This window comes from Mastomys coucha, chromosome X, assembly GCF_008632895.1.
Source record: "Mastomys coucha isolate ucsf_1 chromosome X, UCSF_Mcou_1, whole genome shotgun sequence".
Taxonomy (NCBI): Eukaryota; Metazoa; Chordata; class Mammalia; order Rodentia; family Muridae; genus Mastomys; species Mastomys coucha.
The window spans coordinates 16,672,750-16,681,345 of NC_045030.1; positions in this window are offsets into that span (position 1 = coordinate 16,672,750).

An 8,596-nucleotide genomic window follows, 5' to 3' on the forward strand; every position below is an offset into this window, starting at 1 on the left:
AAAAACAAGGGGAATGCAAATTAAAAACACTTTCCAACACTATTGTATGACAATCCAAATGAGTAAGATTAAAAATATCTGACATGCATATGAAAAATGTTCAACTCTACTAATCACTGGAGAATGGAAATCAATTATATTAAAATTCATTCTTGCCCCTGTAAGAATGGCTGTTATTACGAAAACAAATAACACTTGCACATCCATGTATATTGCCACTTTATTCACAGTAGCTAGAAAATGGAATCAACCTAGATTTACATCAATAGGTGAGTAGATAAGAAAAATATAGTACATACACACAATAGGGTATTACTAAGCCATGAAGAAATAAATCATGAAATTTCTAAGTAAATGGATGGAAATGGAGAAAATCATACTGAATGAGGTACTTCAGGTTCATAATAGCATGTTCTCTCTCATTCATCAATTCTAGTTTTAAATCTTTTGTTTCTTTGTTTAACTTCGAGCACAAGAGTAAGTTCAGAAACTAGAAAGGGAACATTAGAACAGGATTGTTCCAATGGAATTCAGGAGCAATGAGTGAAGGGAAGTGGTCGATTATAGGTAAAAACAAAATTAGAAACAATACTGGAGGTGAAAAGGCTTAAGTAGGGAGAGGTTTGGCAATATGGGGGAAATTGGGGCACGGTGAGGGATAAGCCAAAGGAAGGGTAAATGAAAAACAGCCATATGGAATCCTACTATCTGACAACCAAACTAAAAATACAATTGGAAGGATAGTACAAGGCACATGACAAGAAAGAAATTGGGGAATATGGAGGGTTAAAGTACCAAGTTGGGGAGAGGGCATGAGAGGGGAGAGGGTAGTGGTTGTACTAATCACAACTCAGGATGTATGAGAAAGCCTTATGGAAATCCACTTGTTACTAAGTTAATATGAAAAGAAAACTCGGAGAAAGAAAAGAGTTCAAATGGAGGTACCCTACCTGGATAACCAGAAAAAGCTGCTCTAAGAAGATGCAAGTAATTAAAGATACAGATTTTGAAAATCACAATGCAATTGGTCAGAGAAGTCACAGAGTTCTTCAAAACAACACAAGGTACTACCATTCCCCTTAATTATTACTATAACTATTTTTAATGCCAACATGCCACAAATTAGAATCACACAAAGAAGTGTACTGGCTGCCTTGATTGATATAGGAAACAGAACAGCCCAAATATAACTCTTGGTAGCAGCCCAGATACAAAATGGGGATGTGTGAGAAGAAAGATTGCTTGACTTTTACTCACTTGGCCTTCCCTTTTGCTACCAATTTAATTTTCCTTGTTGTTGCTATTACTGAGTCCTTTGTTGATAATAGCACTAGCATTTCCAAGCTTTCATAATGGACCAAAAGTCAGCAGCTCTCCAGCAACCTTCTGGGTTTCTAGTGTCAGACAGAGACTATTAAGGAACCCTACCTTGAGGATGGAGTAACTGCCAGTTGTTGCCCCACAATGACAGACAGGTATTGAGGGACTACACCAATTGTTGAGGAATTCAACTTCAAGAACTAGTAACTATCATATTTTCAGATTCTCAGGTGTGATCTAGATGTTTAGCTGTTGCAACCATTTTAAAGCCGACTTAATCATGTTGCTAGAGTTGTGGAACCCAGTCCCAAGGGACCTGTCTCTACAAAAGAACTCCTGCACTGAAGGTTCGGGGTTCCTTTCAGAAGAGGGACCAAAAAGACTATAAGAACCAGATCAGGTTTTCTGTGGCAGCTCCTGGTAATGCATCTACAAGGATGCCAACAACAGACATGCCAAAGCGTGTGGTGGAGGAAAGCCCAGGAGGCATCAACTTTGAAAATACAATCAGGAAACAATTAGTTAACCCAAAATAGTCTGGCTGCTATTGCACTACTGAACAGATCTTGCCTGGCAAACTGGTATTGCAGCATGAAAAGTACAACACCAGGTAAAGCCACTGATAAGTCTCCTAGCTCCTGGTAACAGGAAAAGAGATAGTCTTTGCCAGGGAAGAACACACAAATATTGGCAAATATTGACTATAAAATATCCAATGTCAGTAATGAACACACGCACACACACACATACACCCATGATGTAGCACCTTGTGTTACCACGAAATTATATATACATACAAATATATATACATATACATCTAATTTATATATAGACTGGGCAGATTGTATGTTTGCTTGGTGTTTGTGCATATAATAACAATTAATGAAAAAAACATGAATTTGAAAAGATATATGGATAGATTTGGAGGAAGGAAAGGGAAAAATAAAGTGATGTAATTATATTACAATCTCAAAAACACTTAGACAAAACCAACAGCAAGAATGAAAAAATAAAATAAAAAATTAAATTTTTATACGTACATATTGTTTTCAATCTCCTTGGTTCTGTTCCTCTAGAGAACCCTAAGACAGTTATCCACCAGAACTGCATAGTATACCCTGTTGCTGAAGACACCACATTCTTTGGCTGAAGGACGTAAATAAATCAATCTTAGTTTCCGGGAAACTTCTTCCCCGCTGCCTAGATTTTTGTGGTACCAAAAGGTGCTGTGCATGCTACGGGACATAGCAGTGGCTTTACCAGTGCTGAATGTTTTATGCTACAATATCAATCTGCCAGGCAAGGTCTGCTCAGTGGTGGGAAGCAACCAGACTATTATGGGTTAACTAATTATTTTCTGATTGTATTTGAGCCTTGATTCATGGAAGGGTGTTCCATGTTTGGTACTATAATTCTAGTCAAAAGCCAGTGTCTGAGACATCATGGGCCCTAGGGTAGAATCTGGTTTTGTTATTTTATTGAATGGTCTTGCTGTCAAATTATTTTCTAAGTATGTTTATACCCCTAGACTTGGGCTGCTCTCAACTCAAAGGAGATTCTTTCTGCAGTGGACAGCAATCAATGGGCAGATACATAAGGAGTCAAAGTGCTGAAAATAAGAAACTTAATGCTCAGCCATAAATGGTACATTTTCATCAACTTCTCCCTCCCATCAGGGCACAGGGAAGAAGCTGAAAGAATAAAATATCCTTGACTTGTTTCCTTCCAGGTAAAGGCTCTCCACTCACAATCTTCACAATCACTCCAGTCCCGAACCGTGGGCCTTGTGCACTGACCTTCTCCTGGGTGGAGCCCCCCGTGACCACTGCCTGCTGTAGGCGCTTTACAGTCTGTTTCCATTTCCAACTCCAATTTTATTTAAGATATCGTTTTGTTTTGTTTTGTTTTGTTTTGTTTTTCAGAGAAGCCATACTAGCTTTTGGCAGTGCCAAATACTCTTTCTTCAAATCCATCCATTCAGTTTTGGACAGCACTCTCAATGGTATAACCTCCTCGCCCATCTTATGTCTCTCCTTATGCCTTTTCTTATGCTTCCTCTTCACATTTGAGAGCGAGTCACCTTTTCTGTCTCCTGTCCCCTTCTCCTCTTCAGTAGAGCAGAATTCTAAGTCTACTCCCCTTGGAGACCTCAAAAGCGGTGTGGCCAACAGCATCCTTCGGAGACCTTTTCTTTGCTTATGGCCTTGAGGGGAGGCAGTGTTCCTCCTTGATGTTCCTTCTCTCCCTCTTCCCTGCTCTGACTTCAGATAAGCTTGATAGGATAAAACAATTTTAAAAGAAAAAAGTAGTAACAAAAGCTGACAAGAATTTGGACAAAAAGGAATCCTTACGGGTTGCTGGAAGTGATATGTGGTGGTTTTGAATGATAACGGGCCCCAAAGACAATGGAAAGTTTGTTTCCCAGTTGTACATTATTCAGGAAAGATTAGGAAGTGCAGACTTGTTGGAGGTGTTTCACTGCGGATGGGCTTCAAGGTTGCAAAATCCATGCCAGGTCCAGTCTCACTCACTCTGCCTACTGCCTATGGATCAGGATGTATTCTTTTAGCTACTGCTCCAGTGTCATGTTTGTCTGCATCATGTTCGCTGCCAAAATAACTATGAACTTACCCTCTGAAACCATAAGCAAGCCCCCAATTAAATGATTTATTTTATGGGTTGCCCTTGTTATATCACCTCTTCACAGTAATAGAACAGTAATAAAAACAGAGATGCAAACTAGGTCAGCTACTATGGAAGTCAATAGAGAGGTTTCTCCAAAAACTAAACTTAGAGCTATAATATGACTATACTGTTCCTTGTATATTTGCCCAAAGGAATCCAAATCAACATCACCAGAGATATTCACATATGAATGTTTATTGTAGCACTCTTCATAAGTTATGGAACTAAAAATAGGTGATCAATAACAAAAAGAGTAGATAAAGAAATCATAGTGTATACACACAATGGAATTTTTCAATAATAAAGAACAAAGATATTTACAGGAAATTGGATCCTACTGAAGATAATCATATTGAGTAATTCAACCAGTCTCAAAGTGATAAATATGTTTTTTCAAAGGGATTCCTAGATTTCATATATAGATATTAAATTATGACTTAAAAGTAGAAGTGAAACTGTTTGTGCTGCTAAAGGAACAAAGACTACTAACTAGGGAAGTGAGGGGTAAGGAAAGGGAAGAAGCTGGGGGGAAATACACTCAGTGTATAATATATACTTCTAGGAACATATATTTTTAAAACTAAAAGTTGAAAGTTAAAAAAAATAACAATTAAATGCAGTAGGCTTTCTTATTGTTCTCCCTTCTACACAGAAGTGTGCTCTGAATCAGAGGAGCTGAAATGACTTCCCTATACTTCCTCAGCTATTATGAGATAGAGATGGGCTTAAGTCCTGAGCAGGGTGGCTTCTAACTCTGTACCACATGACTTTGGTGAAGACACTCTGATTTTATTCAAGAAAACTATGTGTGATACATTTGAAAAACACTTTAGAAATTCACTTTCAAACATAAAACAGTTACATATTCCTCCACATTTGGCATTGTTAACATATTTCCCATCTGATGGAACTTCATTGGTAGCTTCATAAATTATCTGAGTAGAGAGCATAAGATTTTGAATGAAAAAGATCTGGAGGATAATCTAACATGTCCATCCTATAGGTGAAGACCTCTAGGTTAAGGTTGAGTAGTAGGACAGGCTTTAAATTATTAGTTAATTATGTCTGTGTTTATTGAGTACTTCCTATATGTTCTAGATGGTAGAGAGGCAAAGGTGTGAATTTAAGGAGCATATAGTATGAGGAGTGCAATAATCAAGCAATAATACAATAGGTTAATTTCAGATGATGTTAATTGCTACAAAGAGAAGAAACAGATGATTTATAAAGAAGAGTATAGAGAAACTACTTCGGAACAGGTGCTACAGAAAGACTTCATCAGAAGTAAAAATTTAAATAGAACACTGAATGATGAGAATCCATTCATTCAAACAGATATCAGAGAGAAAAGTCACTTCAGAATCATAAGTAAAAATCTCCAAAGTGGAAATTTAGTAAACTAAAGTAATGTAGCAACAACCATTACAGATGAAGGATGGTAAATTGTGGGAGAGGATGAATCATGATTGTGAAATCAGAAAGAAGCAAGATTACTTATGACTGCTGATCAAAGAAAGTTTGATGGCTATTCTAATTGCAGGAAGATTTACAGTAAAGCAATGACAAGATGTCTTGGTATTATAAATGCTAATACTAAGTAATGCTGGATTTTCAAATTATAGAACAATACCTGTGTTTATTACTTGGTTTCAGTTGTCTATACTTCCCTTGACATTTGTGCATTACCAGTACTTTCAGACAAATTTTGAAAAGTTTAGAAATTATAGAACTGACAGTTGTAATAACATCTACCACTGAATCATTGTTGCTCATATCCATAGTCACTCCTCTAACACAAGAACTCTTAGATTGGCCTCCTACAGCAACTCGGTGGCGTACATTAGTCCGTGAGGCACAAGCAGCCTCAACAGGCCATAAGCAGAAAGTATTTGTTCATTTAGAACTTGTTCCTCTTACTTTTGGTAGAACACAAAAATCATGGAATGAAGTTCAGGTTAACATGTGATAAGGTAAATGACACCTGTTTCATTCACCACTATTACCCCTGCTGAGAACTAACTATGCACTATCAGGCATATAAGTTACCCCAGCCACAAGAGTGATGCCTCATACAACCGTGCTAAGCCATTTCATCTACATTTAGTCCAGATTGCTGGTCCAAGAACCGTAAGAAACCAAGGAGAGTTGTCTTGACTGTTTTATTTTCTATGATAGCAGTTAATATTTTATTCAATATGAAATTCCACAAACATTGTGAAGTTTTAAAGCAGCCCCTTCTGTCCTCTGCCTCTAGCTCGAGCCACCTATCAGCTTGACAAATACAAAACAAAAAGTTTTACCTTTTGTCTTGTATTTGTTCTTTTGCTACTAACATTTCACTTGATACAAAGTCATAAGGGTTGATTTATGTTGGAGCACAGGCTTGATCAATTTCTCATTCTTTATCACCTTCTTTGGTAAAGCATTCATATTCCCTGAGCATGAACAAGTGAGGTTCTTGAACCATTTTTTTTTTTTTTGCTTTGTGCTGATTTGTTACTGTTGATGATGATGATGATGATGATGATGATGATGATGATGATGATGATAAAGAAGATGATGATGATGTTAAGGGAGGGCCACACTTTGTGGTCCAGGCTGGCCTAGGATTCAGTATCCTCTTGCTTCTCTTTCCAAAGTGCTGAGATTAAGGTTATAGACCACGATTCCTGCCTGTAAAAATTCTCAGTATTTCAGAAGCAGTAGTTAAAAGTTAAGCTTGTATTACAGGACTGGTCTTGCCAACATTTCATCATAGAAAGGGGAAGGATACTAGCAGTTAATGGTAGCTGAAGGAACGAATATCATTTTTTTGCAATGATGCTATTATTTATGCTCCAGTAAATGACCTCCCATCCATTAAAAATAGTTATGCATGCATTCTGGATTTTTATAAGCCTGAGTTGAAATGAGGCTTTACCTCATACTACATCCTCAGAAATATTACTGATTTTTTTCATAGTTTCTGTTTTTCTCATACATAATATAAAAAAAAAGATAGTAACAATACCTCCTTTATCAATGAATCAGTGAGGTTTAATGAAATGAGTTAAAGTGATTATGGGCATCTTCTAAAATCCACAAGTACTCAAGGCTGATGTAATAGTTACACAATAAATCACAAGTGTTACTATTATTTCCTGTCTCTCCTTCATTAAACCTCTATACGTTTTTCTATTATCTCTTCTGGAAAAGGCTCCCTTGTGTAATTTAAGGACCAAGTTTCCTCAATGGAATAATGTCAGTGTAGGTTTAACTACCTATTCCTGGCAAAGGAATGGCAATATCACCTCAGGCAGTTAACTAGACAGATTCAGACTCTGAATCTTAAACTCAGTTATCCAGACTGAAGGAAATGCACACAAAACAACTATTACCATAGTCCTTGTGTTCCCAATAAAGAATTCAGCCAAACAGTAACCCTAAGCCTACAATAGTGGCACACATATCTTGACACTAACCGACAGTTTTCTAATTGGGCTTAAGGCCTGCTTCATAAGTAGGAAATCATGTCTGGTACTGGAAAGTAGCCAACAACCCAAGGCTTGTGAGTTCATGGATCATGGAGGCGAACATACAACCACCACTTTACTAAACAAGCATAATTCTTAATAGCATTCTAAATATTTATCCTAGTAGCCACAGTTAAATGTAGCTCTTACATATCAACAAAGACACTTATCTTTTCAACAAATGAAGATCATCACAGAATTACACAATTGATTGAAACTCAGCTAGTGACTGTATATTGCCTAACATCAATTGACACATCTATAACACAATTCCTGCACCTAAAGATCAGGAAACCTCAAAGCAGAGGAGGTAGAAAAAATATAAGAGCGTTAGGACCAAAATAAAGTATTTCAAGAGAGCAAGATGGAAGCCACCAGGTACTTCATGACCCAGCCTCAAATTTTGAGTTCTCATAAGTCTTCAACATCCTACTAGTTACACAAGTCATCCCTACTTAATGTACAAAGGAGTCACACAAGGATAGAAGTACAGAGACAGATTTCACTGACAGCCACCAGAGGTTAACTGCCCCTAAAAATCTTATAAGCCCTTAGAGATCATGTACCCAGGGATCATCCTTTCACTGCAGCTACTCCTAGCCACCTAAAACCCCAAGATGCATCTTATTTCAGGAATCTAAAGACAATGACTTACAAGTATTGGTGAGAGAGAGGAATAAAATACAAAAAAAGTAAGAAGGGCGAATGTGTCTATTCCAAGAACAATGTCTGTAGTTCAGTAACTAGAAAAGATAACCTTTTGAGAAAAGAGACACGGATTGCTCCTAAGGTCCAAGGACAGAGAGTACTATCAAACACAAGTGTGTACCTTGGCAGATCAGTAACTACTCCTTTTACAATCACCAAGGAAAATCTGGCATCTAGTTCAGCCCTGCTTGTGTGGGTCATCTGTTACAATTTCACTCCAAAACTAGACCCATGAGTTCCAGCCAGTGAAGAACTCCTCCTACTACCCTGAGACAATGTTCCGAATATAAGGCCTTATACTTATGTTCTCTTCATGAAGTTTTCCCCTGTGCCTATTTGCTCGAGGTTCTTCCCTACTTTCTCTTCCATTA